The sequence below is a fragment of the Ambystoma mexicanum genome, chromosome 2q (assembly GCF_040938575.1).
Source record: "Ambystoma mexicanum isolate Mex_15411 chromosome 2q, UKY_AmexF1_1, whole genome shotgun sequence".
Taxonomy (NCBI): Eukaryota; Metazoa; Chordata; class Amphibia; order Caudata; family Ambystomatidae; genus Ambystoma; species Ambystoma mexicanum.
The window spans coordinates 369540153-369557528 of NC_090924.1; the positions used below are offsets into that span (position 1 = coordinate 369540153).

At 48.0% G+C, this 17376-nt stretch overlaps 1 protein-coding gene across 2 annotated transcripts in view; it reads left to right on the forward strand.

Moving 5' to 3' along the window:
- USP31 (ubiquitin specific peptidase 31) overlaps window positions 1–17376 on the forward strand; it is an 821813-nt gene that overhangs the window by 644100 nt on the left and 160337 nt on the right. The gene's annotated exons all lie outside the window — the stretch shown is intronic.

Here is a 17376-nt window from a genome sequence, read left to right on the forward strand (position 1 = left end):
CGGGTTGGTCTTCATTCAGATCATATAAGAGAAAGACTTTGGTGGCCTTCGTCTAGTCCGTGGGAGTCTTACCTGCCTCAGTATATGGTTTCCAGTTTCATCCTTTCACTGAGTGCAACAGTCTCTTCGTCAGGCCTAACTCATGACGCTGCTGTATGACAGTTAAGAGTAATCTGCTGGTACTGATCCTAAGGTCTTTCCCTAATCCCTGGAGACCCCTTATCATATTCCAGTATGCCCTTTTATTCTGATCAATCCGTGTCGCCCAGTATATTTGCTTACCCTTGCTTTCTCCGTCTCTGTGTACAGCCAGCTCCTGCCACGGTTGTTCAGGTGAATACCTGCTACAACTCAGATCATCTTGGGCTGTACCCTGTTTGTTATATGCTAGCATTACCTTGTGCATCTCCTCTAATCTACAGTGCATACTGGAGGTATAGTTTTTGCCATGTGCCCGTCGGCCAGACTCCTCACAATCAGTAACTTGACCCCTGTCAAGAGTGAACAGGGAGGCCTAACAGGGTGGAAGCCAGTCTTCCCCGTTGGGAGGCCCCTAAACACTGACATTAATTGACCAGGGAAACTGAAGAATAGAAACAATGTAGGAAGGAGAGGGAGAATAAAAGGGGGCACAGAAAAGGGCAGGGTGTATGTTGCTTGGATGAGTTCACAGGGGATGGAGGTGGATGATGAGACAAGAAGGAAGGACGACGGTGTCGAGAAGCGTGGATGGAGTTTATACAAAAAAGTGAGATATTGAGTGGTGATAGAAAGTGGTACTGTTTTTTGTGTGTGCATGAAGGGGTGTGCGTGAGATTGGTAGTTAATCTATGAAAGTCTTGTCAGAACAGGTTCTCCCCTGTTCATCCAGATCCATCAAGGATCACATTGACACCCTTGCTACATCCTTGGCCATTTTCTGCAATCACTCCTTTGCCACTGGAACCTTCCCCTCCTCCTTGAGCACTCCTTTGTGCGCCCCCTCCTAAAGAAGTCCTCTGCCGATCCCTTCTCTCTGGCTAATTATTGCCAGATCTCCATCCCTCCTTTCCTGGGCAAACGCTTGAAAAAGCTGCCCATCTCCCAGCTCAATCTGCACACTGAAACTGTTAGTTGTCTCCACAACCACTAGTCTAGCTTCAGAGTATGTAGAAGCACGGAAATTGCTCTCCTGAACACCTGCAAAGACCTGCCCTCTAATCTTCCTTCTGTCCTCATTCTCCTCGATCTTTCTTCTGCTTTTGATAGGGTCAACCATGCCATCCTTCTCAGTTGCCGCCATGATAACATGGGTATCAATGATCAGGCCCTGCCTGGCTGACCTCCTTTCTCATGGATTGACCCTCTCTGGTCCAACTAGGGTCTTTCCTCTCTTCTCTCTCTACTTGTGGTGCTCCCAGGGATCTAACCTTACTCCCTGGCTGTTCAACCAATGCCTGGCACTTCTTGCCCACTGCATCTCTGCTTTCTGCTCCAACTTTGTGTTATGTGGATGACACCCATCTCTTTCAGGCTCCCCTCGGCTGCCTCTTCTCCTTATTTCATTCCAGATTGTCTGGCCACAATTCAGGAATGGTGTGCCATCAATGATCTCCGCCTTAATGCCAGTAAGACGGCGATCCTCCTCATCGGAAACATCAGCTCCCTACTTTCCTCTCTCCCTCTAGCCGCCACTCTGGGCCCTCTTCCTGCTTCTACCTGTGTGCCTCTACTCTGTCCTCTACAACTTATCCAGAATAGGATTGCAAGACTTGTCCTTGGCCTCAGGCCCAGGGATCGTATCTCTCCAGCTCTGAAATCTATTTATTGGCTCCTAGTTGTGACAAGGATCAAGTTCTAGACCCTCTACAACGTCTACAAGGCTTTCTGGGTCCTGGGACCGCACTGCATCCAACTCTCTTTTCCTAAATATCTCCCTTCTCGAGTTCTCTGCTCATCCACCTCCATCTCGCTGAGGGACAGTCGCTTTTCTATCAGAGAGTTGGGGGCAGATTTCTATCTTCGGCTGGGGCCTCCCTCTGGATCATCCTCTCTGCCTCTCTCAAACTTGAGCAGAACCACCTCTGGTTCCGGGAGCAACTCAAGACCTTCCGCTTTGCTTCCGCTTTCTCTCTTCCTCTCCCCTGCTGATGTCCCGACCGCTCCACGCACTGGTCACCTGCCCACCCTCTGAACTTGGGCCCGGGCCCCTGCATGTCCAGTTGCATCTCACACTGCCTCTTAGCTCCCCCAGCACTTGTAGTCTGTATCTGCAACCCTACAGTCCCCTCTCTATGCACTTATGATCCACCTGTTGGCTGCACTCTGATTACCTGCACTGAGCCACCCGCTGGCTGCACTTAGTTACCTGCACTTCTCCCTCCACCCCCCCCAATAACCCTTGCCAGAGCACTTCTCCCCTTCCACTCCCTGCACTTGTGCGATCTGAATGACACAAGACCTAGTCAGATTGTTGTTTTGTCCTCCCTCTGTTCCCCCTTCCTCATCTTGTTGCACCTAGAAGCACTTGTGTAGGGGCATGTTATAAATGCCATATCATATCAATAGGGAGTGTGACTGAGGAGAGTGGGGAGGAGTTGGTAATCTTGTGGAGGCGGGGTTGTAGTGTTGAGTTGGGAGTAGTAGTAGTGGTGTGAATGTGGGAGTGGTGGTGTGGAGGAGGACATGGTAGGGATATTGGAGGGGCGGGCAGTAGGAAGGACTTAGACACACCATTGCAGGGACCTAGCGGGATGGAGAGAGGGATGGAGAGAGGGATGGAGAGAGGGATGGAGAGAGGGAGGGAGGGAGGGAAGGAGAGAGGGAGGGAAACAGCATAGAAGAGAGTAAAACATCAGCGAAAGGTGTGGTGCATCGAAGACCAGGAAAGTGCCCAGAGCAATTGAAATACACTAAACAACCGGAATCCTTGGTAGGTGTAACCTAGCTTGTTCCCAGATGATGTATATGTTGGGTAAGTTTTTATAATAATGATAATTGTTCCTGACCTGTGTCAAACCCTGGACATTTTGCTTTTACTGGTGGATTATTTTTTCTTATACCTCTGAGTCGGAACTTTTTTCCACGCTCACAGAATATTTTACTCTTTTTATGGGTGTCATTTTTAAGACTCGCCATAGTGTCTTTTAAAAGTTATCTTCTTTGACAACTTTTTGGCAATAAGTGCCTATTGTTGTTGTTTGCCCTCCCCTTTTAACTTTCTCTGGCTAACAGTTCCCAAGGGTAGAAAGGATCTTTGGATCCATTTTGCATTTTATTTGGTGAGGCCAGCACCCCACCTTATGTGGAGTGCTGGGGTTGATACTGAGAATCCCCTTTGTCATTTTAAATGTAACATGTATGTTACAAGGACAAACTTAACTTTAATGGCTGGTGGCAGTGAACGTTTTTATTAATTCAGTGCACCTTTACCGCGGGCTGCTTGCACAGCCCCGTAAAAAGGTACCCATGGGTGCTCATTTTCCTAAAATGGCCCCTGTATTTTTTTTTTTGTTGCCATTTTAATGTTTTTTGTTCCTTCCCCTGACCTCCAGTGTGAAAAATTCCTTTGTGTGATTTTCATCTTCGGCGGGTGTCTCTGGACTCCCCGCCCAGGTTCCAGAGTGTCTCTGAAGTGCGGGAGGAGTCCAAAACGCTGCAGCCCTTTTGTCTTCCAGCCTGCCTGTGAGATACCAGTTCAAACTGGGCGGCTGGCTGTCCTGAAAGGACTGCCAAACCCCTCCCCCACCCCCACCCAAGTTTGAATGTTGCATGGCTGTTTGATTGGATGGGTTCCTGCATTAAAGTTCGATCCTGGAAGCTGAAGCGGTAGTCTACCACTGGAACCAAAACCGAAGAGGAAGATGAAGAATGTGTGGCCGAGACGATTTCCAGCAACCGCAGAGCCTGCTGTGGAACCGGAACCTGCTATTACCCTTCCTTCCAACTGACCCGGGTCTCAGAAACGACCCAGAGCCTGGGAAGACCCACTAGACTGAAGAAGAACTGCATTTTGAGCCGTCCTGCATTGTGCTGCGACCTATGGTGCTGCAATAGCCCAATACACTGAGACCTCAAGCCATTTTGCAGTGCACCGTCTTCCGAATCTCGCTGAAACTTCGTGGGCATCCTGCTGGATCTCCAGAGGCACGATTCCAGTCTGAAAAAAGTTCCCTCACCGACTGCTGGACCCTGCAAACGAGGAGAATCTGAGCAGCGATATTCTGTCTTCTGTGCCCCTGAAAAGGCGTCAAATCCACAGAGCCAAATCCAGCTGTGAGGAAATCCTTGCCTAGAGCCTTCCCTGTGATCCGTGCTGCAAAGGTCCTTCCAGTATCCTGTCTTCTTGATGAATTAATTCAACGACCAGGTTTTTGGCTGCAGATCCTGAAGTCCTCTTGCTGCAAAATCTTCTGTGCTGGATTGGGTATTTACTTACCTTAAGTCTCTTGTGATTCATGTGTTGTTTTGGGGTGTTTTCTGTGATTGGGAGATCTCTCGTCCAGTTCACCCAGGCCCTCTGCTGGAATCCTCCTAGGGTGTCTTCTGTGAGGTCCATTGACCCTCAACTAACTCTAAAGTAGAATACTTACTTGTTTAAACAGTCTACCTCTGGAACTCTGAACTTTGCCTTTAACTGAGCCCTGTCTCACACTGCCTACAGCTGGCTCCTAGAACATTAGGGTCTCTCTTCTGCCTCTGAGAGAACTCATGTACTAGAACTGAAAAGGGCTGGATACTTTAAGGGGTCTGCCTTAAAAAGTAAAACACGTGTTGAAAAGTTTACTTACTTGTGAATGAGTTAGTGGATAACTTTAAACTCTTGGAGTAAGTAGTTGCAAAATGTTATTACTTACCTTTGATATGTTCTTGCATTCTGAAAAGTATATCTAGGATTTACTTACCTTGAATAAGCTATGTGCCTTCTAAATAAGTATTATCAAAGTCTTACTTTCCTTAGACACCTTTTCGCCATTCTAACAGAGTAGCTAAAGTGTTAATTTACTCATCTGTGAATTGGGTTCCCCTATTCCCAAAAGTAATGTTGTTGGTTTCACTTTATTATTCTTTTAGGATAATTGTATGAGTGTCCCCAATCGGGTCTTGCTTCCCCTGACTTGCTGATAGCCTGTCCAGAATAAGTCTGCCTAGGTCATACTTACCTTTTAGGTTGCTGGTAGCTCCTGACAAAATTACATGGGTTTTACTTAACTTGAGCGTAACTGTGTTATCCTAAAATAAGTTAGTTAATGCTTCCCTTAGTCTGTGAGCAGAAAAGCTACTGTAATTGAATATTACAGTGTTAGGGAGAATTTGCAGAAATTTACTAATTCCCTTCTACCTTAGAGACCCCCAGCTCTTTTTGCTGGACTTTAGCATTTTGAATTTCTATTCTGGGGAGAGTGAGACCTTTTTCCCACTCTCTGATGTATTTTTCATTGATTTGAACACTGTTTCTTTTGGTTTTGGAGTCTGACAAACCCATAGGCATCATAGTTTTACATTGTGTCACACAGCACCTTCAGTTCAGTGGCGAAGGGAAGTCTTCCAGATTTCCCCAAGGTTTAAATACCTTCTCTTGGTTAAACTGTTTTCAAGAGCAGTGAAGTGAAATTGACTTTACTTACATGTGTGACCTTCTCGACCCAGCACACACTATCTTACAATAGGTTGCTGGAGGGGTTACTTAGTATCCCCTTTATCTAGTTTCTCATGTAACATGTTTGTTATGCTTTCTGCAATTAATGGCTGGGGGCAGTGATTTACTTTTTCCCACCATTGCAGGTTTCTACAGCTGGCTGCAATTTCAGCTGCAGTAAAACACCTATGGTGTCCATTTTGCCAAAATCGCCTGTTCTTCTTTTCGTGCCATTTCTTGTCGGAAAGGTCCTTCTTGAGATTTACTTTGTGCGCCTAGCCAGGTTTGGTCCTTTTGTTTGTTTTGTCTTTGGCGGGTTTCACTGTTGATGCCCGCCTCTGGCTCCAGCCTGTCTGGCAGGGCAGGAAGTGAGGGAGGTGCCCAAAACTCCCTGTGCTTAATCCCCTTGGTTACAGGAATGCACCCAAAGGTGATTGGCTGTCTGTCCTTCCTTGGAAGACAGCCACCCTGCTGTATGAGTGAGAGCTAGGCTGCGAATGAATGGGAGAAACCTGCATAAAAAGCGAGGTCTTTTGCTTGGAAGCCAGAGGTGATCACTGGACAAAGGAATTTGAAGAACTTGGAATAGACGCCTGCTGCAACTCCTGGACCTTTGGTTTGCCTGGTAAAGCCCTGCTGCAGTGCCAAAGCTCTGAATTCGCCTCGACTAGGGCAGCCCTGCAAAGGAAGATTTCTCACCTTGGGTTGGTGGGACCAATCGACTGCAAGGCAAACTCATCTGGAAATCCTCTCGGAGCTGGATGTACTTCCATTGCTGTTGCAGGAACCAATTGCAAGGGAGAGGAACACCAGAATCGAGTGGGTCTTCTTTAAGTCTAACCCGAGCTCCAGGAAGATTCTCCGAACTGTCATGAAGCAGGACTGACCGAGCCTGAGCCACCTCAATAGATTGCTGGACCCCTGATGCGAAGAAAGCCCATAAGCTACCCGAGAACCGCAGTGATGCAATTCGCGAGAAGCTGAAACCTCAAAGTGCTGCTGACCTGAAGATTGCCTATTGCTGCCGCTGACCTTCAATTCAAAGTGCGGGGGTCCCCTGACATCCTCCCTCTTGTCCCCACGACTGAGGCCCAGAAACAGGATCTGCCATACTGCAACTGGAACAGAAGCCAGCTGGAACCAATTTCTTCAGACCTAACGTACTGTAAACTGTTGTGTAGCCTTGCTAGCTCTCAGTTGAGACTTGTCTTGGTTGTCATTGCAGAGTTGCTTGCAGCTTTGCCCCTCACAAGCCTCCCAGCGTGTGGCCCAGCATTGATTTCATTTTCTACAAAGATTTCTAAAACATTGTGCAAGACTTTTTACTTGCCTTCAAGAAGTGCTCATCTCACCTAGACGTTTGCGCAATTGACATGACTGTCCTGGCACCCTGAAAGGATGTATACGAATTGCTCTAATCACGATTGATCGCGTGAGAATTGCTTGTGGGAAAATTGATGTAATTTATTAGGTCAATTAGGACATATGCAGAGAGAAACCCCCCGGAACCCCCCACCCAATCCAAAACCCCCGGCAACCCCCCACCCAATCCCTTTATATTATTTATTACCCCAAACCCACCCAACACATATATAAAAGAACTAAGATACAGGTAAAGGTCAATTGTGCAAACGTTCAATTAGGGCCACTAGTATTAGGTCAATTAGGACAAAAGGTCAATTTGAAAAGGTCAATTTGGGTAATACCACCTGAAAGACTTTTCTAGCCTCTGACTTTGTGCTTTAACTATCCCTCCAAAAAGTCACACATTCTATATTTTGTGTAGCTGGGAAACGGTTAATTTACTTTGCATTGGGGGGTTCAAAATTACTTACCTGGTTAAGAATATTTAACCATTGTTTTATTCCCTAAACCTTTTCTTTTTGACACCAAACTCAGTATTGCTCTAAATGTACCAGTGATATATTATTGTCCACAGTGTCCTAGTTATTTAAGTCACCTCGGGGTGTAGGAAGTGTCTGTGTGCCATACCAAATAGCTATCTACTGATTCATTGAAACGGAGTGTGTGTATTTCTGAAGTATATTTTAAAGTGCAACATATTTGCTACCTTCTACATAAGGATTATTCAACTGACTGTTAAATTAATAAATAATTGTTTAATCAAGAAACCTTGAGTGCAAGTGTTTATTTGAATACATGTAACTGTGAAACTTTTTTACAACCCTACAGCTCACTTTGACCCCTCTTGGGATAAGCCTGGCTGGTTGGGGTTAACTATTGCCAAGTGGACAAGGCATGTGCAGTCCCCCACAGGGTCCTGCATACAATCTTGCCAGAACACAGCAAGGTCCAACGCCCCCAGAATAACTGTTCTCCTGAATCAGAGTTCTAGGTTTTTACTGTTCCCAGAATAAGTGTCGCCGTTCTGCCAAGTATATTGTCCAGTTGATATTACTATGTGATCTCTCTTTTGCCTCTGGAGTTTTCCCAACTTCTCTTAAGCACTCCCTTGCGTGCCCTCTACTTAGGATCTACTCAGAAACCCTCTGCCAACCCTCCGTTCCGGCAAACTACCACCCCATTTCTATCACCCATTTCTATCTCCCCTTTCCTGGGCAAACTCCTTGAGAAGCTGGCTATTTCTCTGCTCACCCTCCACACTGAATCTGCTGGTTGCCTCCACGACCATCCATCTGGCTTTAGAGCATCCAGAGGCATGAAAACTGTTCTTCTGAACACCTGTGAAGACCTGCTCTCAAACCTTGAACTAGCACTCCATCTGTCCTCATTCTTCTTGTCCCCTGTCCTCTGCCTTCGACACAGTAAACCACAACATCCTGATCATATGTCTCCATGACCACCTGGGAATCACTGGTCAGGCTCTGGCGTGGTTAACCTCCTTCCTGTCAGACTGCCCATCCCAGGTTGAACGTGTACCCTTCCTCTCCACTATCACTCTTTCAACCTGCGGCGTCCCCCAGGGCTCTAACCTTTCCCCTTGGTTGTTCAATGTCTACATGGCTGCCCTGGCACGTGAAATTGCCAGTTTCACCTCTAATTTCCACTGTTATGCGGATGACGCACAACTCTCCTTCAAGATACCCTCTGCCACCTCCCCTACCTTGCTCATATTGCACTGTCTGTCCGCAATTCAGTCATGCTGTGCTACAAATGACATCTGCCTCACCGCCAGAAAGACTGAGATTGTTTGCATTGGGATTCCTGCTCCCGGCGTCCCACTCTCACTCTGGCCGGCCTCCCTTGGCCCTGCGCCTGCACCCACATGCAGGGCAAAAAACCTTGGGCACTTTCGGCTCCTCTCTCCTTCTCCACTCACATTTCAGACATCTCTAAAAGGTCCAACTACCAGCTGCCCCTCCTCAGAGGTGCTCTCAAGGCTTGACTACTGTAACAGCCTCTTTCGCAACCTCGCTGCCTCTGCGCCCTTTGCAACTAACACATCTAGAACAGAACCGCAGTAATTATCCTTGTTATCCAGCCCAGGGACGCATGGCTCTGGCGCTGAAATTTCTCCACTGGTTCCTGTGGCTGCATGGATCAAGTTCAAGACCCTCTGCATTGTCCACAAGTCTTTCTGGGGCCTGGGACCCCCCTATCTTCACTGATGCCTGCTAAAATACTGTCCCTCCCGAGCCCTCTGCTCATCTACCCCCAACCTTCTGGGAGTGAGGCGGTTCTCTAAGCAGAGATTTGGAGGGAGATCTTTATCCTCAGCAGGGACCTCCCTCTGGAATAGCCTCCCTGCCACCCTCAGTCTTGAGTCTGATCTCCTTAAGTTCCAGGAACTCCTTAAGCCATTCCTCTTCTCCTCTTCCTTCTCTCTCCCCCTACCCTGCTAACCTCTCTTGTGCTCTATCCTTCTCGCCTTCCTTTTCCACACAGAATGCCGACTGGCCGCCAGGAGTACCTCAGAGTCTCACAGGTACCTGACACCCTCGCCAGTCCCCCAGTACTTGCCTCATCTCTTTGGCACTTGTTCAAGTACCCATTGAGAATACCATCTCTCAGCACTTACCCAGTTTCTGACCATCTGGGGCATCTTAATTCCCCCCACCTCACACTTGCCTGCCTCCCCCTCTCCCCTGTACCTTCAGTGCACTTGCACAATCTGAACGTACCATGCCTTGAAGATCGTCTACCTTTTTCTGTCCTCCACCCTGCATGGTGACGTCTGAAAAACTGCAGAATTGTCATCAGACCCATTTGTGGTTATCTACACTGTTAACCAGCCTGCCCAGGGAGATTAAGTGCATTTAATACAGTTATCGTTCAGAAACTCAAGGGCTCTGAATAAAAAAATATTCTCCCCTTTCCCTCCCTCCTTGAGCGCCTTGAAACACTTGCCTTGTGCATATGTGCTTTACAAATAAACATTACCGTACCATTCCATACCAAATCTCTTAAAATACATGTATCACCTGGAGCCATAAATGTCACCATACATCAGATGTATCCATTTGTTAGATCATTTAAAATCCCCATCAGCTATGTGAGCAAACTACAAGTGTGTAGCAAAACGCATAATTTATCTGCTGATTTTATCTCCCTGGACATGGGGATTTTCTACTATTAAAGGACTTTGTGATATTGCAATTTTATTTCTGCAATTTATTGCTACGAGTCGAAGGAGTGCACGAGCAAGATGCACATGCATCCGGTTTTTGGATTTGATAAATATATATATTACATGGCCACTGTAGTGGCCGTGTAGTTATGGTTAAGTTGCTGTTTCCATAGGAAGAGCACTTTTTGGGCAGCTTATAACTCTGCTCCCCCTGGACGAATCCACAACAAACTTTGCAAAAAAAAAGTCTATGGGCCACTGTGAATTGCAAATTTTGGTGATGTTTGGTCCAGGGGGGGTCCCAAAACGTCTTTTTTTTTACCATTGACTGAATGGGAGAAAAACTTTGCGCACGTCTACAGCCCAAACGGCGGACAGATTTTCACCAAATTTGCGGCAGGAGCCTGGTCCCGAAAGCGTGCTTTTGTAAATTTGGTGCCAATCCGTCCAGTAGTTTTCTTTAAAATGACCAAAAAGTACGTCTGAAAAATATAGCGATATCTATGTCCGCTCCGCGGACACACTTCCCTGTTCACTAAGCGGACAAGATACAGATTGGCTAATCCGTAGTGTCATGTTCGCGGACATGTGGCGCGTTCACTGATTGGATGTTGAACGGCGTGAAGTGCGTCAGATTCTGTCGCTGTGCCCGCTATCTTTCATTTGTGTTTTGGTGTACGCGGACATCGCTGCTAACGCATATAAAACACACCATTGCACTTGTTAACCGAGGCAGGCACCTGCACTGTCTGATGGAAACAGCGGTTCTGCAAGTGTATGGGAGTAGCAGTTCTCATGCATGCATTCAGATATTTTGTTGCAAAGTCAGAATGTATTTTCATTCTGAGTGAAGGTTACTTTGTTTGCTTTTTTGGTTGTAAGCTCATTAGGCCCACACATCGGACTGAACCCATAAGGGTCAATTATTTTTTGAACTTGAGCGAAAGGGAACATTCAGTAAGAATGCAGGGAGTGCAAGTTTGGAAAAAATACCATTTGATAAGGATATGTATTCAAAACGTTTGTAAGACACATGTAATATCAGTTGAAGAAGATTCTTTGCTGCAAGTACATCACTGTCTGTGTTTAACGAAGACAATGGAGACGGTAAATATTGTGTACGTTTACTTTTGATGACTCTACACTGGAACGAGTTTTAATTTTTTATTACCAGAACAATAATTTTGGCATTATAACTGAGGTACTATCTTTCTGTGTAGTTGTCATTTTTTTTTTAAAACTTATGGAGAGTGCAGATTCTCGCCGTTTGTAGGCTATCATTGGGTTCACCCATGTTCAACACTATTATTTCTTTAAAATGTCATGTATGACCACATCGATTTGTGTATCAGTTTCCACGTTCTGTTTGTCTTTTTTGAAATTGTTTGGTAAAGGTTGGGTATTGATAGGTATTTTCTGTTACGTTTTCCGAACAGCTACATTCTGCCGTACTGTGATTGCCTTGGATCCCAGATGCCAAGTGATGGATTCTTGGCACGCCAGATGCACATACTCGTTACGGGCTGCCTAACCGTCACTGTATTGTCCGAAGCCCAGCCCCATTTGTCCATACGCTGGAGTGGCCATTAGGAGTAACATAACATCTTTTATGGTGGTGTAGGGCAAAGTTTATGCCAACGTCTTGGAAATCACTGTGCGACCGAAGCGGTTGCTTTATCGAAAGCGCATACTTTGTGTATGAGAAAAGATCAACGTGTGCCTCACGATTAACATTTTCGATGATGACCGAACAAAGTTACTATTTGATTGAAATTGGGAATAGTCCGATGGTCTCGGACAGTTTATTGTGAAATAAAGTACTTTACAAATTCTAAAATTGTTAATGTTTTCCTTTAAAAAATAGTTTATTATTTCAAAATGTAACGTGCTATGTTGTACATTACGGTGTGTTCATTTGCAGGTTTGTTTGTTTGTTTATTTATTTGTATAGCGCTCCTGACCCAGAGGTATATGGGCGCTTAAGCATCAGGTTACAGGCATAGGTAAGAACATTTGTACATTTGTGCAGTATAAGTATAGTTACAAAAGCAGTAATGAAAGCAGTTATAGTGGAATTAGTAACATCGTAGCGGATACATACATACATACATACATACAGTGTTAGTTATTTGTTGAGTAACCAGGTGATGATCTTAGTTCTTGCACGTAGGTGCTTATGGGCGCATTTGGCTACGCTAGAGAGGAACGTCATCAAAAAACGTGTACAATATCATTAGGGTTGGTTATGTGACAAGATGTGGGAGTGTTTTCGTATTACACAAGTGTCGTAATGTAGTTAAAAAACATACCGGTATACGTTTATTGACTGGAGGTAGGCTGCACCCATGGGAAGTGGGCAGAATGTCGGGGTCATGGTATAAGGTCATGATCCGCACTATGTGGCTACTGGCCATGACCAGAAGGGAGAAAAGATAGGATTACAGTGGCCATGTCCACCTGGGACTGGCTTTGTGGTAAAGTTGTTCGACATTACCATACATTTGAAAGGGAGGAAAAAAGTGCTGGTGGTAATATGTTAACAGCGTTTCCTTTTTGCTTTTTGCAGGCTGCCATGGAAACTGAAGAGGGGCCATGTATGGAACAACCGCCTTCCCTTTTTATGGTGGCCATCTTGGAAAAGGATTTTGTTTTCTAATCCGGGACACAAAGGCGTCCCGTGTTAGAACGACAAATCCTCTTTTTCAGTAGCACACGTTACTGCTTTGCAAATCTAGATTGTTAATGGCAAATGTTATTGCGTCTATGTCCTTTACTGAGAAATATAAAGTAGATGGAGTGTATGTTTTTTTAATTTTTTATTTATTTTAATGTTTTTAAACTGTGAAAGATGGTTCTTAAAGGAAAGCCCTTTTTTGGGAAGCACAGCTAAGAAGGAAAGTTGCGGATGGAAATGAGCAAAGAGGCACCAAACAGTAATATGGTGGGGGTAGGTGGATGGAGGAACATGTTGTGCGTGTCTTATTTGTAAGGTAGGGGCAGTGTTTCTCATGCTCCTTCATTACAGCAGTGGTGCTGTTTCTTGGGGAGGAGGGATGGCCTTAGCTCATGTAGTTTTCAGATAACTAGTACTTTTGCTAAAAGTATGTACTGTGTACTATATTGTTAATGGCTGACTACGATTAAGTGTTCGAGCTGTGCAAGGGAAATGTTGAAGGTGGAAGTTCCTACACCAGTAAAAAATGTATTTCCACACTGTCCACGAGGCATACATCTTATTGTTAAGTGTGTATGGATTCTCGGACACGTCACTGTGCTGTGCGCCAGCATATGGTCATGTGGCATTCTCTGCAAGATGTGCAATGAAGTCAGATGTTACTTTACATTATGGTTACGTGCTACTACTACAAACCGATCAACTTTAGCAAAACAACTTTGTTAAAGGGATGTTATGATTAAGTTGCGCTACTAAAAACCTATGAAATTCACTAACAACAACTTTAACAGGACGTTATGGTTCGAAATAAAACCGAAAAACCCTTGAAATTCACCAGTTATGGTAAGCTAAGCAACCATAACTCGCGCCACCACTGTGCACTTCTAACACTAACACCCAGGACATCAAAGATGACATCAGAAATGGCATTGATGACATCACTGATGACATCACATGTCTGGCTCCCCCTTTTTTCCCTTTACTGACATATCTAGGCCACATGGTTTTCTTCAGTAACAGTGAGGAATTAAAAATATAAAAGGTAATATATTTGTAGACTTATCCTTCAAGTATGTTCTTACAGTAATTCCCTAAGGGTCCTGTCAAATCATGTGATACATATGCATAGGGTAAGTGGCACCTTTGAAACAGAGCAATCATTTCTATGCATAAAGATAATCAGTCAAGTTCTCCAGCATGGGGTCTGGCATGGATTCACATGCTCATGAATATTCCCCGTCGTCAGGCTGGGAATCCTCGGTAAAGAAAAATCAGTATCAGTTTCGTTTCTGATCTGTCTTTCGTAGTAGTAACCAATCACTGATCTCTGCGTCATACTGACCACAGCCAATGACTGCCATCTCCCTAAGCCCCGCCTCTGGCAGCCATCTTCAGATTTTTACCGCACGTTCAAGTGTTGGGATCCTCGTGCTATTGCTCTCTAGCTTTAGTGCTTTTTTCGCGCTTTTTCTTAGGAAAATTTTCTCTTTTTCGGTCAAAAGAGCCTCCAGCTCTACCGTTTCTTTATCCGATCAACTGGGACCCGTATCGGATTCCTCTACGCCCCTCAAGGGTGAAGATTTCGTCGAGCCACGCTTTTGGAGGACTCCAGAAGTTTCTCAGGCCCATCTCGATCATGGCCCGGGAGAAGGGAAGCTCGACGCTGGGAAGCTGTTCAGGGTCTGCCCTGGATGCCAGCTTCAGAATGTCTTTAAGGAGGACGAACACTCCCTCTGCCTCTACTGCCTGCATGAGGACAAGACGCACGTGGAGAAGGACTGTTTGTTTTGCGGCAATATGTCGGAGCGGACCATGAAGGACCGCCATCTGCGTCTCGCCAACTGGCTGGAAGGGAAGAGCCCGTCAGGCGAGAAGAAGAAGTCCGAGCGGTCTTCTAAGTCCTTTGAAGGCGCCCCGCCGACGGGGGTCCAACAGAAGGCCAAGCATTGCGAGTCCGCTGGCACCGGGAGCGCCGAACGGTCGGGCTCTACGGGCGCCTTGCAGGGCGCATCCTCCCCGGCGCCATCAACCACGAGCCAACACTCTGGCTCGGGTAAGAGGAAGGCCGAGCACCCGGCGAAGCTCCTGGAGAGACCCCGGTCGAGCTCGAAGGCCCCATCGGAGGGGGGAGCGAGGCGGTGACCCTCCCCCCAAGGAGAAGGCGGTGAGCGCACCTAGGGTGGTGAAAGCCTTAATCCATCTGGCCAAGGCCTCTATCGAGACAGTCGCGGCGGCCCTGGCTCAGCCTATGGAGGCTACACCAGTGGTGGCGACCTCGGGGCCCAGAGTCTCCCTGCCACCGCGGAGGGAGTCCTCTTTCATGCCCATCGACAGGACCCCCGTGAAACCTCCGACGGAGAAGAAAAAGGGGGGGGCAGGAGGTCGTCGTGGATTCGGCCTCAACCTCTGAGGAGGAGCTGATCGAAATCTTAAGCCACGGCATTGGCGTGGAAGAAGACCAGCCCATCGGGAGGGACCCCGACGTAGGAGACGACGAGAACGTCGAGGGTGCCGACGGGGCTCCTGACCGCCCATCGGACTCCCCTCAACCAGTGCCGCAAGACAACTCGGCGGCCATTTTGTTGGCTATACAGTCCTTATGCTCAGAGATAAGGACAAGATTGCCGTTACCACCAACGGAGGAACCTCTCCCAATGGGGGACCCGGAGCCAGGCCCTTCTGGGAGCCCTCCTCCTAAGAGAAGAAGGATTCATCCACCACCTCCTTTTCAACCATCGCGCCCTGCTCAGCCCTCCTCCCCGTCCACGACCCGTGGGGATGATACTGGGACTGACACGGCCGCGACGGGCACAGACGACGAGGTTTACGCTTCCCCGCCCGACGAGATTGGATCGTTTCATGCCATGATCGCCAGGGCATCCGAGCTTTTCCAGCTCTGCCCGAAAGAGAAGAAGGAAGGTTTCCTTTATCAATGGCGCGAGACCAAGAGGAAGACGGTCCTCGCTGTACCTCTACTGGACGATATCTGGGATGAGGGTCTCGCCCTCCTCAAGAACCCATCCACAACGCCTGCGAGAAGGGACCGGTACGAGAAGAAGTACCGGGTCCCGGACGCGGCCCCCTTGTGCCTTCGGGCACAGCCGACCCCAGACTCGGTCGTCTCCGCGGCGGCCAGGAAGAAAGCGGGGGGGGGGGTCTCGGCCTCTACGTTAACCTCCCCGCCGGACGGCGAGGGAAAGAAATTGGACACGATGGGACGCAGAGTCATCTCATCGGCAGCGACAACGATTAAGGCTGCCAACGCCTTGGCTATCGTGGCCCGCTACGACAGGGAGTTGTGGTACAAAATCGCCCCCCTGCTGGACTTCTTACCAGACGACAAGAGGGCGGAGGCCATAGAGATCTTGCCGGAAGGAGAAGTGGCGTCGGACCACGCCATTACGATAGCGACGGACATCGCTGACACTGGATTTCGCCAGTTGGGCAACGGCGTGTGCCTTAGACGGCGTGGATGGCTCAAGGCAACTGACTTCCGTCAGGACGTGCAGACCAGAGTCTTGGACATGCCGTTCGACGGGGAACAACCTGTTTGGGAAAACAGTGGACGATTCCCTACAAGCCATCAAGACGGACACGGAGACGGCCCGGGCTCTTGGTGTTCTCCAGCAACGACGGCCGCCCTTTCAGAGCGGCGGAGGCAAGCAGGGTGCCTCCAAAGGTTCTGGCGGCGGATTTTCCACCTATCGTCAAGCGGCCCGTTAGTCGTCGCAAGAAGCCTACAGGGGACGAGGCAAGTCGGGCGGACCCCGCCGTCGTCGCCAAGGAGGGCAAGGCGGCAAAGCCTCGTCGAAGCAGGACTGAACCGGCCGTGGGGTCGGGCCCCCACCGAAGCACCCCGGTGGGAGGCTGGCTGGTGAACTTCGTCAGCGTGTGGGAGTCCAACTCCACCGACCGTTGGGCGCCATCGAGCTCGTCCCAAAGAGTCTTCGGGGCTCCGGAGTTTACTCAAGATACTTCCTCGTGAAGAAGAAGACGGGAGGATGGCGTCCTATCCTGGACCTACGACGACTGAACAAATTCATCAAGGCACAGAAGTTCTGGATGGTCACCCTCCAGCACGTCCTGGGTCAACTGAAGGAGGGCGATTTCCTGTCGTCATTGGATTTGGAGGATGCCTACTTCCATATACTCATCCTAAAGGGATACCGAAAGTTTCTCAGATTCGTTGTCCAAGGGCGTCACTACCAGTTCAGAGCCCTTCCCTTCGGATTGAGGTCGGCACCCAGGGTGTTCACCAAGTGCCTCGCACCAGTGGCGGTGCGGCTGTGCCTGGAGGGGATCCACGTCTACCCCTACCTGGACGACTGGCTCATCCCAGCAAAGACAAAGGAGCTCGCCGCGGAGCACACGGCGAGGACCGTCCAACTACCCACGGACCTGGGATTCTCCATAAACTACGCCAAGTCCCACCTGGTGCCCGCGCAAGACGCACTGTTTCTGGGAGCGAAACTCGACACAGTGGCGCTTCTGGCCTCTCCGTCGGAGGAAAGGACGAGGGCCATCTTGGGCAAGGTG